This window comes from Hippoglossus hippoglossus, chromosome 23 (assembly GCF_009819705.1).
Source record: "Hippoglossus hippoglossus isolate fHipHip1 chromosome 23, fHipHip1.pri, whole genome shotgun sequence".
NCBI classification, from domain to species: domain Eukaryota; kingdom Metazoa; phylum Chordata; class Actinopteri; order Pleuronectiformes; family Pleuronectidae; genus Hippoglossus; species Hippoglossus hippoglossus.
The window spans coordinates 11,675,147-11,688,105 of record NC_047173.1 but is presented as its reverse complement, the minus strand read 5'-3'; the positions used below and the strand labels follow the sequence as shown (position 1 = coordinate 11,688,105).

The window sequence follows — 12,959 nt, the reverse complement described above, 5'->3', positions numbered from 1 at the left end:
TCAGAATGCCATTAAACCTCTCATTCCCTACATGGATCCATCTTTAACAAACGTATCTGGTCTATCCAAGCATTTAAAACACATAGAGATCGATTATAAATTCTATAAGATGTTAATGTATTTATAGAGCAAGTTTCCAGACTTATCAACCACTCAATGTTGCACTCACCCATTCACATGCTTTCATACTTTACTCAGTGCCTTTTCTTTGAGGGCAAACTTGGGTTTCAGTATCTTGCCCAATGACACAGACTAGAGGTGCCAGGGATCGAACCACCAACCTCGTGTTTCGTGAATGAACCGCTAAACCTCCTGAGACCAAAGATTCCAAAGATACACGATTTTCTACAAGATCATATACAAATTTTGTTTATTTAAAATCTCCATTTGATGTAACACTGGGGCCATTAACACATTCAGAAAAAGTTATCCTGGAAGTTTGATCTGGTAATGATACAAAACTGAAGTAAATAAGCAATGAACAATTAATTTGACTTCAGGAGGCGTCTTTAAAATCTTTCAATAAATATTCTAAAAACAGGAAGTTTCTTTTATTTTGTAAGATACAGGAAGTTAAGCAAATACGTGGGGAAAGGGTTGTGAACTAAAAAACTCCTGTTTAGGAACAAACAATTTAGCAAACAAATAAAAAACAACGACACAGATTAGAGACGTGTGACTGACCCAGTGATAAAAACAAATCTTTTGTCTTTCAGAATAAAACAGAGTCGCATTCATTTTTACGTCATTGAAGAAAACCCACGGGTGCGCACAGGTCTGTCACGTGACGTCCAAGCTGGCGTTAATTAGCCGTTTGTCACGTGACGCTGTGTCCGCTTCCTTGTATACAATCATAACGTTTATTAAACTTCAGTTTTATTAACTTTAAACCAGTAATTTCATAGTAACGATGCGTTTAAAGGCTGGAATTCACCCATTTGATGAACAGCTGTGGAAAGTACTGGAGGTAAGTGCGTGTTTTTCTGCAGAACAGACGTTTTAGTTTGGTTTGGTTTGCTAAACAGTTTCTGCCTGTCTTATTTCTATTGTATCTTCAGTACTTTTGGTGATATCTGCAGTACTTTGTATTGTATCTTTAGTTATTCTTATGGTATTTTCAGCACTGTCTACGGTATCTGCAGTACTTTCTATTGTATCTTCACTACTTTCCATGGTATCATCAGTATTTTCTATGGTGTCTTCTGTATTTCCTGTGGTATCTGCAATACTGTCCATGGTATCTGAAGTACTGTCGAAGGTATCTGCAGTACTGTCCATGGTATCTGCGGTACTGTCGAAGGTATCTGCAGTACTGTCCATGGTATCTGCGGTACTGTCAATGGTATCTGCAGTACTGTCCATGGTATCTGAAGTACTGTCCAAGGTATCTGCGGTACTGTCCATGGTATCTGCAGTACTGTCCATGGTATCTGCAGTACTGTCCATGGTATCTGCGGTACTGTCAATGGTATCTGCAGTACTGTCCATGGTATCTGCAGTACTGTCCATGGTATCTGCAGTACTGTCCATTGTACATATTCAGTAATTTCTATGGAATCTTCAGAACTTTCTACTATGGTAACTTCAGTTATTTCGATGGTGTTTGCAGTACTTTCTATGGTATCTGCAGTACTGTCCATGGTATCTTCAGTACTTTTTATGGAATTTTCAGAACTTTCTACTATGATAACTTCAATTCTTTGTATGGTGTCTTTAGTACTGTGTATGGTATCTTCAGTAATTTTTGCTATGGTATCTTCTGTACTTCCAGTGATATCTGGTATGTTCGGTACCTTCTATGGTATCTGCATTACTGTGTATTGCATCTTCAGTACTGCTGTCTAAAATATCTGCTGTGCTTAGTACTATGGTATCTTCCGAACTTTCACTGGTATCCTCAGAAGTGTAGGTATGGTGTGTCGGTATAGTTACTAGACTTGCTTATATTCCTTGAGGACATTTCTTATCCAAGAGGCTTTTACTTGTTTCTATAACTAAGTACTATGAGGTATCACAGGTATTTAACCTCTGTGGGGTTTTAGCTGTGTAGAAAGGTCCTGTTTAACAGGCCTGTCATTAAAATCCCCACCAGCTATATATGGTTTGTTGGGGTCCTGTGAGTCAAGGTGTGAATGTCTTATTATAGATTTTATAACCTGGATGACTTTATTCTGACACATATCTGGCTTGAGCTCAATGCAACCTTTTGTATAATATGTATATATAAAACTTGTATGTATATTTGTGACCTATTTACATATAATGTGTTGTGAATTTCAACTTTATTCTCGTAACTTTTTTGCTTCTAGCCCGATACCAATAACTGACAGTTAACTGAAATGCTAATTTCCGACAGGATTTAGCAGAACAGTCTCATAAGAAGCTCCACCAGCAGCTGTCGTATCAAAGTTTTCCTCCGCAGATGGAGTTGGAATGGAGGAATTTAAAATTTCCATTTTTCTTAAGTTTTTGTCCATCTCATTGTTTTTACAGTTGTCTTTGTAAAACATTCAGTTAAAATCTCCACAATCAACGCAGTGAATTGTGGTTGTTTTAATGTGCTCGGATCACTACAGGGCCAGTGATGCACTTTGCCTTGGTTGGTGTATTGCCAGCGTCTGTGTAGCTGCGGTATTTCTTGGGCCTGTAGGTGGGGCTCTGATGCAGTGTTTCAAAGCCAATGCAGGGGAGCCCTCTGGAAGTGAGAGCAGGGAGAGAGAGAGAGAGAGAGAGAAGGACTAAGGGAGGACGAGAGAGAGAGAGAGAGGATATTGCAGCAGGCATGGATGCCTTTCCAAAAAGACCCCCACCACCCTCCAACCCCCTGAAGCGTAAACTGCCTCAGAGTCTGAGGGATGTGATCTAAATGGTCAGCTCTGGCCCTTCTTCTTCCCCCAGTCTGCTTGAATTAATGTTTTCATGAAGTTAAGTTGTTATTGTCAGTTGTTTCCACTGAGCTCATCTGCAAATCCCTAAATTCTGCATCATTTCTTTGAGTAGGGCCATTTTTTCAAACAATAGCACAGACCAGCGGGGCTTGTTTTTGGAAGTTTTCACAAGATTGGAAACAAAAGAAACACGACTCAGTGTTGTGCACGATGTGTTTTGAATTGTCTTTATGTGAAGATAAGGAGCAAGCTTAATAATCCATTTTATGGAAAGGGCATGATTCCCCCACCCCACACTGATTATATCATTAAAGACAAGATTACATAATTACAATTTTTTTAATATGAATTGCTTGAAATGCATGTTGGGAGGGAAACACTCCTGGAGCATGTTAAAAGATCATCAAAGAGCAAAAATGCAGATTCCTAATCCCCCTGCAACTATGCAAGTGTCATAATTATGTCGCACTGTTGCTTAATCTCTATCTTTAAATCATCCTGCATGCGATTAGATATTCAAATCCGATGATCTGATCATTTCACCCCCGCTATTGTGGCATATTTGTGTAAATTCTGCCTACGGCGTTGCCAAATCCCATTCTCAAGGGGGATGAATGCATTACATAAACCTTCATCTGTCTGCGGGGCGCTTATACCTCACTGCTTTAAACCTCTATTTCAACAAAGCATGAGCTTGTATCATCTCTTATATCATTGTTTTCTTGTTATATTCAAATTATGGAAGTGCCAAACTTTGAAATCAACTTTTTTTTTTTTTACATTCTTCTTTTTGGACACTATAGTGGAATTATCTCACCCCACTATCTTTAGGGGGAATTAGATCAATAACGTGATTATAGTAAACTGCTCGGTGCTGGACATTGTTGTGTATAATACTCATTAATGCGCACTAAGCCTCTTTTAGGGCAGTTGCCAGGGATGTAAAAATGTAGCCCCGGCGCAGTCCCCCCTCCACGTCCGAGGTGTTCCTGCGGGGGAGTCAGGATCCCTGTGAGAACAGTCCTCTCCTCCTCGGTCCCTCCCGAGCCTCAAGATCCGCTGCAAACTCCCAGGCAGTGCATGCACCCCTCTCTCTCTCTCTCTATCTCTCTCTCTCTCTCCCTCCCTCCCTCCCTCTCTTCTTCCTCCTCTCCTCCTCCCTCCCTCTCCGACACTCTCTCTTTCGCACTCCGCTGCAGCACCTCAGTTGAGCAGGAGCACCGCACTGAGTCACATCTACGCACGCACGCTGTCTCTCTCTCTCTCTCTCTCTCTCTCTCTACACACACACACGCGCACACGTTGCATGCACACGCACGCACTCACACGCACAGCTTCCTGCGGTATCCCATACGGCGCAGCGGCTTTTCCAGCGGCATACCAAGTGCGTCCTCGCCGAGTGATGGGAGCTGCAGCAGCCGGGTCTCAGCGCGCACAGAGCGGCGTAGTACAGTCCCGCTGATCCGTGGATGCTGCCTGGAAGTCTGCCGCTATTTGAATCCCGTTTCCCGTGCAGGAATCGCCTTTCGAACCACGAACCTCACCGGGGATTTTAAAGTGGACACTCTGTCTCGTCCGGATTTAACGTGATTCTCTTGGTTTTTGGGAGGAGTAACAGGAGTTGGGGAATCGCTCCGGACGTGCCTCTTATCCGCAGTGTCGATGCGGCTGCGGCTGTGAAGTGATATCTGCATAGATTACAGGTAAGCACAGGGGGTTGTCACGGCTTCAGTCCCCACAGTCGGGACTCTTTTTTTCTTTCTTTTTTAGCCCGCTTTGGTGCTATTCTATCCCGGGTTCGATTGGGTGTGAGGTGGCCACTGCAGCAGCCAGGTGATCCGAGGCGTGCTGCACCTGTTCAGGCTGCGCCATGCCCGCGCTGCGCACTCCGGAGCTGGGGCGGGTTTCACGCCGAACCTGTCCATCTCGGTCGCGTATAACAAGCCCCGGGGAGAATTGCAGAAACATTTTTTTAACGACTTGCCATGTCCCCCAACTCGGGACCCTATACATCCACAATGTCCATCATTATCCATGCCATCCATCCACTGGGAGGAGAGGGAGCTGCATGCGTATTCCTCCTGCACTGTGCAAAGTCTGAAGGTTAAAAAGAGAAAGATTTGTGGAGGAGTCCGCGTCGGATTAATGCGTTTCCCCTCCCAATGCACGGAGCAGCTCCAGTGGAGTGCAGAGCCATGCATGCACTGCAGTTTGGGATTTAAGGCTCGACTCAAAAAAAACTCTCATATTCTACTATACACATGATTTTGTGCAGGATGCTTAGCAACTGCAAATCCCTCGACATGTTCCGACAAAAAAAATCATGAATTATAATGGTGCACAGCGTGATTCTTTAGAAAGTTCTTGAATTCCTGCCTTTTTGGAGCCTTTTCAGGGATGCAGGATTTCAAGGAGCCTGAAACTATTGAAGCTCGGGAGGTTCTTTGCAAGCGGCTTCTTTGCAGCATCGAGGATGCACAGCTGCACAACCCTCGTATTCCTGGGTTTGCTTTTGCAGCCAGTGCGCACAGTTAATATTTTACGAGTGGCCGTGTCTGCTGTGTGATAATTCGTGCACGTTGCGTTATGCCGAATTAACTCAGCCACGTTTCTCCCCATGTGGGTTTTTCAGGATCGCTGGGATGTGGCGGTGTCTCTCTCTCCCCAGAGCTGGTGAACTTGACCGATGTGGCTCAGACAGAGCGCCTGAAGAAGAGCTCGACTTTAGGGAAACTCGTGTTAACAGGGAAAACATTTTAATGTGTCTACAGGGACTTGGTCTCTGTGGTATGCAGCAGGCACACCGAGTTTACTGTGACCTTATCTTAAGCCCTGGCATTTTATTACCAGTGATGATATTCCGTGTAGGGTCACGTGATGGGTGCAATTTAAGGTTAACATATTCAATTCTGCAGATTATATGAAGGATTTTTGGCTTTGATATCGTAGTAGAAACCTGCAGCCATTCACTGTGGTGATCTGTAAATGGTTTTATGATGTACTTCACAAGGCTGGGTTTTTACAGCTCTGCCAAATTGCACTTGAACAAACTTGGTGACTTACTGAGATGATTTAAAAGATATTTGGATAGTCAACACTCGTGGATTTAGACTGTGCCGCACTTTCCCCTCAGGGTTATGCCTCATATAAGCCAAGAGACGCATTTTTTCCTCATTTAAAGTTAAACACTGTCTTAAATTGATGCACGTGCTTCTGTAAACATTACCCATATTCAAGGTTAATGGATTTCTATGGTTGAGCTTAACTGTGGGTAATCTCCCAGCATCAGTTTCATCTATATCTGAATAGGAAGGTTTTTTTTTAAGATTGAGCTGATTCCTATTCATCTGGGCTCTTTTGAATACACTCTGCATCAGCCGTGTAGTGTGCTGTAGGTCTTTGATTCCAAATGTGACTCATAAACTTTGTCTCGCCAACGTCGCCTCGTCTCTCGCTCTCTTGCTGCTCCCCTCCCTCCCTTCCTCACCTCCCTTGCTCCCTGCGTCTCTCGCCCCTCACGCGCAGAAAACAGCTGCTCCGGTCCAGCCCTATATGCAAAATGCAGATCCCTCGCCGAGCAGTCACACTGAGCCCCTCTGCTGGTTTCTCCCTCCCTCTACCCACCTGCACTCCAGACTCAATGCATCAATTCAGCGTCGCTCCCTCCAGTCCCTGTTTGACTTTACCCTATGTGATCAGCATTGTGTTATTGATATTGTTGCGAATATCTCATAAGCACCAAAGTTATACGGTCTTAGTTATGTTTTTAAAGGTCCTAACAAAAAGGTAACATACTTGTTTAGTGTGCACTCAACAGAGGGAGCAGGGACAAGGCTATATGCTGGAAATCCATAAGGGGCAGTATGGCTTCACAGGCTGGTGCAGTGGAGAGTCTGATCCCATATATGAGGCTTTTGTTGGACAATTAATCAAAACATATATGTTTATTACCACATAATTTAAGGGTTTGTTTGGATGATGTTTCATAGCAGTCACATGTGGTATATTTCAGATATGCTGTGGGGTGGTTTGAGAAAAAGGTTGTTTTTCGCTGAGCGAATCTTTATTGGCTCCGAAGTCTGATTTTGTTTTTTTTATGGGCAGCTGAAAACAACATTCAGGAAAAAAAGCCTGAGATGCTGCTGGTTGATGTGTGGTCCATTAGTTGCTGTTTAACTGCCTGTGACGGTGAGGCAAAGGAAAGCAGCTTGTCTCCAGGGGAAAGTGTCTCTATACTGCAGGCTGAACTTCCCCTGTTTGTCTGTGTGACTGTGGCTGGCAGGAGCCTTTGTGCTTGTGCCTCCTTTTTCTGTGTTAACGCACACGTCCGCATGAATGTTCACGCGTGTTATGTCCTCTTACTGCATGTGTGCATCTTCTGCTGCTGTCAAGGTCTGAAGAGAGTAACATTTAGTCCTTGAGCAGTTTGATAATCCTATCTCATCTGTGTCTCCTTGCCTCCTTGTCGTTTCACCAAATTCCAGCTCAACTCTTAAAGGCTGCGAGAGCCCTTGGCACCACTCGTTCTCCCTCCCTCCCTCCCTCCCTCCCTCCCCCTCTCTCCTTGTGCTGTCCATCAACCCCTGCCTATAGGAATTGGAACAGCAGCCTTTATCGGCCTGTAAGCACCTCACATTGACATACTACACCCTGTCTGTTGGCCAATGTTACGGCTACAAGGCTGGAGTTTGGGCCCGGGGAGTGTGGCCTTGTCAATATTATGTCTTGCTAATGGATAAACTCTCACTGCAACCTTGGCAGTTAAGACATTCATTACATTTTTGGGGCCGTGCACTTACAAGAGTACAGCTCCATTGAATAGAGCAATGCGAATGAATTTAAATGGGAAATCGTAGAAGGATTCTCTGTGGCAGTATTAATGCATGGTAGCCAAGTCTCAGGCGGAAGTGTGTGTGTGTGTGTGTGTGTGTGTGTGTGTGTGTGTGTGTGTGTGTGTGTGTGTGTGTGTGTGTGTGTGTGTGTGTGTGTGTGTGTGTGTGTGTGTGTGTGTGTGTGTGTGGGGGGGGGGGGGTGTTAATGATGCATCTGTGACTGGCCTGCCGAGGCCCTATATGAATACTCTGGTCACAGAGAGACGTATCGTCATGTTCGACTGAATGATGTGTCTGTGGGTTGGACCTGAATGGAGCTCTCTGTTTGTTCTCATTCTCGTTCTGTTGCTCTCTTCCTCACTTGATCTCTCTCTCTCTCTCTCTCACACACACACACACACACACACACACACACACACACACACACACACACACACACACACACACTCCTCGGTGCTGTGACAGGACTACCAGCCACAGGCTTGTGTCCAGTCCACACAACAGAGAGGATTGAAAACTGTATTTCCGTCTCACCAACTTTTCTTCCAACTATAATTTGTCTCATATTTTTGGACCATTAAATGTATACATACAAATTTTTATGGATACTTTAATATGAAAGTCTTTTGTATTTTGGTTTGTTGAGAAACTATTTTTCAGATACACTTTTTCAGATACACTTTTATGTGGCCACGTCTTTGACGTGGCCACATAAAACCTCCCTCTTTGCTCTCAATGCTGAGATCTTGTTCTGCGACGCAAGATCCAAAGTCTATTATGTTTTGGTTGACACTTCATTAGAAAGATGGTATCACTGACCGAGGACTTGATGGTTTTCATCTAAATTCCAATGTGGAGGGGAGGGATTCTATGCTACATTAGGAGAATAATTGCTTACAAGTATGTAATTAACCCTTTGGTAATGCACCATAGAGCTGCATATTGATGTTTGCCACAGCAATGACAGCGTAGCTCTGAAGCGAGCATCTCCAAACAATAGGCGTTGTAAATTCTGTTGGGAGAAATCAATACACGCCACAGCGTCCAATTTAATGAGAACCTTTGTTCTCCTATGAATGCTTTACTCAGCATATGTGTGTGACGCCAACAGAGAAGATACATATAATCATATATATGTGTGTGTGTGTGTGTGTGTGTGTGTGTGTGTGTGTGTGTGTGTGTGTGTGTGTGTGTGTGTGTGTGTGTGGGCGTGTGTGGGCGTGTGTGTGTGGGCGTGCGTACGTACGTACAACTTCTTTTTTTTTCCGCTTATTGGCAGCCCAAGTCCTATTAAGCTGTCACATGCTTTTATAATGGGACCCGGTACATGTACATGCTCCTATATCACAGTTGCACCACTTTTATTTTCTCCCTCCAGCCCTCTCTCATGCTCCCTTTCATCTTCTTCTCAATCCTTCTCTCCCTCTGCCTCCAGCTCTCTCCTCCCATATCTTTCTGCCAAGCACATAACTTTATCTCTGTGTGTGTGTGTGTTTGTGTGTTTGTGTGCGGGTTTGGGCAAAAACATCCCGACGGTCGTGACATTGGAACGACCTATGAGGAGGGATATAAAGTGAGGCTGAAGATACGGGATGTAGCTGTTTGCAGATAGGAATCAGAAGATGTGGAAAGGCACCAGTGTATCGGTGGGTTTCGCCAGACTGCTCCTTTTGATCAGACCATGTTAAGCATTTCTTCCAGGTCTCTATGATTCATATGGAGCCGTGAGTCTGATATATAAACAGCTCTCTTTGATGCAGCGGCAGATGCCACGCTGTGGCATATTGGCTCTTATGTTTGTGTGTGCCTAGCCGAGCATGACAAGCAGTAAATTAGTTTTGTTTCAGATGCATGAAATGATGAGGAAATTGCAGACAGACTTGGGGCATTTTTTTTTTCTCTCTCCTCTCCCTCTCACTCGCTCTCATTTGCTCGCGCGCCGACGCCTTAAGTCCACGCAAGGATTAGGCCCCTAATTCCGTTTTCATCCCGCCTGTCGCAAAGAAGCATGGGCACGCATGCTGAAGTATGTATGCATGCATGCGTGCACACACATTTCTTATTAATCCGCGCCAGACAATACCTCAGAGCTCTCCATATTTATCATGTAACCTACAACCAACATGTGAAACGTTTTTTATTGCTTTAATTCATCGCTCCGGGGCTGTGTTCAGGCTGACACTTCTAACGTCTGGGCTTTTTTATTTCTCACAAGTCCATTTTTCAAAAGCAAGGGGTTTCTTTAAGTGTGGCTGCAGGAAGGAGCCGTGCTTTTAATATGTTGATTAAGCGCACAATTCTTCCTCTCGCGTGTCGCGCAGAAGGAACTGTGCTTGTCGGCGTGATGGTTACTTTGCTCAAGTGTAGTGCTGCTGTGATTCAGACCCCTGTATGAACTGGGTAAAATACAGTAATTACTATGTTTTTACAGTTTTGTGTTGTTTCTTAGCGGGAGGTGTCCTTTGTTTGGATGATGATCATGGACCAGGATCCAAACAGATGACTGTCTCACTTCCTGTGTGTGTCAGCGGTGTCAGGGGGCATCAGTATGCACCGTTAGCACAGTAATTGTGTAGCAGCGGGCTCAGGGTGGACCCCTGCCACGCTATAGCCAGAAGGCAGTGGGACGGGCAGGGGGAGGATGTGCTTTACTGTAATACCCTCCCTACATCATCCCACCTTCTCCTGTCTCCCCCCCTCCCCTCAGGATATATCACAGTCTCGCAGCATAATGTTGGGGATGTTACAGACAGATTTAACCAGACTTACACAGGATTTTTGTGTTATTCTTCTCTCTGTGTGCTCGCTCCCTTTTGAATTTGGGATTTTGCCTTTCTTGAGTGTTTTTTTTCTTCTTCTTGTGTTGATGGGATTTGGTATGGCTTGTGCGAATGCAGTGACTGCCTCTTAGCCAGGGCTCAACTCTTGCCAAGTGCTTTTGGAGAAGTTTGTTCCTCTCCTGGAACAGGGTTAGAGTTTAATTTGTTATTCTGGTTGAGTTCATCAGTGACGGGTATTGATTTTTGATTGCTGGGATTAAAGTTTCCAGGAAAGGGGTTGACTGCACCACATTTTGAAAGTTTTTCCACGTACCCTCGCAAACCTCCTTCCTTTTTTCTTCCCCCCTAAGCTGGTGAATCATGAACCTGGTTAATCTGCAGGCCGTGTTTACTCACACATGATATCATCCCTCAACTCTGACACATGTTTGATTTTTGTCATCCTTTCTGTCTCCCCTCCGCTGTTGTGATGATTGTTTGGATCTGCAGTCGTCTAAACTGTACATTGAAAGCTGTTTGGCTCAGCCTAGGCAGGCCAATTAAATTGTTCCACTATAGTGACACACACCATCTTTACCTGCCACCCACGCAACTAACTGTGTTCCTATGGCAACTTGATTTGTCAACTGAGAACCCCGCCACAGATACCGTCCTCACCGCTGCTCCTCCTTCGGAAAACTAGCAGGAGGCACTAAAGAGAAGTGATGGTTTGATATTGTGATGGACTTTTGACCTTTCAAATGACAACGACCGGCTCAGAAGATTCGCAATTAATTTTGATCCGCAGCGGAAAGACGAGCACTGGTACGTGTTGACATTCTCAGCACTGACGACTGTGTGGTTGCATTTTGAGAATCTCTACAGTAACCGATACTGTGTGTATCAAGTACTTATGTGTTATTAATCTGTTAATTATCACTGATAAGTCATGCAATCATAAAGTTTAGGGAAGGAAATCAAATATGTGTTATTGTTCGGGAAATTACTTGAGTGTTCAAGCGACATGAAAGGTTTACGTGTGTGTGTGTGTGTGTGTGTGTGTGTGTGTGTGTGTGTGTGTGTGTCACTGTGCATAGTTGTGGTAGATTAATGAAGGCTTTTACTGCACCTTGATTTCTGAGTTCCACACATTTTACATGTATTTTGTCGTAGAGCTTTCTTTATTTGTTGCTTATTGTCGGTTGACAAACGGCTTTTATGTGCATCTTACTGCCACCATCTGGTGATAGTATCACAATATCTGCTCCCGGGCAAAACATCTTTTAAAGAGAAAGCCTTTATTGTGTTTGTGTGGTGCTACTCCTGGTTAGGTTAAGAACACATTACATGCATTTTATCACAGAGTTAAAAACAACAAAATACAAACAAACAAACAAACAAAAATAAATAACAAGATGATAGATTTAATGATTATTCAGCCTACTGTATATAATTATTATAAATAGCCCACTCACGAAGAAAGTCACTAAATCCTTAGCTGGAACTAGCACATGCAATTAGCTTGATAAATGTCAAGCCATCAAAAAAGTTGATTAACTTTATTGATTGATTTTATCGACCGGTCATTTCAGCGTATATAGCAGATAGTGGAGAAAGCATTTACATGATATTCAGATTAATAACTGTGCAGCAACTAGATGCCCAGTAGAACCTGACATGGGCAAACTTTAGCTGTTGTAACTGAGCCTCTCAGCTCTGAGCACACATCCCATTCCGTCCCTCCGCCATCTCCCACACACACAGCACTGGGAGTTGTTGGATACATCAGCACTATTCCAATTCCCCAGACCTCAGAGGAGGAAAGGTGAGCCACTTTGTTGTATGTATCAAGCATCCTCCCTCTGACTTTTTCTCCTGTTGGCCTACAAAAAAAAAGCCATTCCTCCCCCTCCCCTCTCTCTCTTGCTCTCCCCCCCTCCTCTGTGAGTCTACAAATGTGACTGTGGAGGAAGCACAAGTTCTGAGAGAGGTTTTCATCCCTCCCTCCCCACTCCCCTTTCTTTGTGTCCATCCGTTCTGCATTGTCACGGCAGTCCCTCCAGCTGGGCTTTGATTGGGTTGTTCTGGACCCGCCGGCAAATCTGGCAACCAGATAGTTATGTTGTGTGTGTGTGTCCCTGTGTAAGAGGTTTTCCTCCATGTCCCTGGGAAAAGCAATGCGATGAGGTAAAGCTTGCAGAAAATCAAAGTATCAAAACGGCCATGACAAGCTACGGAGAGACCAAAGCAGGGGGAGGAGGAGCGGAGGAAGGAAGAGGGGGCCAAACGCTGGATAACAATTTGCATCCCCTCACTTGCCACTGTGAACGACAGCAGGCTAGAAAGCTTGTCTGATGTGTTTATGCCATAGGCTTTAAGGGATGGAGTGAAAGGAAGAGGGAAAGTTTGAGGAGGGAGAGGATGTGGAGAGGCGTGTAATGCCATGTAAACCTAAACTCTCATCTCAGTTAGTGAAAATG

At 44.3% G+C, this 12,959-nt stretch overlaps 1 protein-coding gene across 1 annotated transcript in view; it reads left to right on the top strand.

Moving 5' to 3' along the window:
• The first annotated feature begins 4,082 nt into the window (after window positions 1–4,082).
• The window catches only part of plxna4 (plexin A4), a 220,375-nt gene continuing 211,498 nt past the window's right edge, over window positions 4,083–12,959 (top strand). Inside the window, exon 1 of the mRNA XM_034578173.1 lies at window positions 4,083–4,591. The gene's annotated coding sequence lies outside the window, so the exon portion shown is untranslated. The remainder of the gene's footprint in view (window positions 4,592–12,959) is intronic.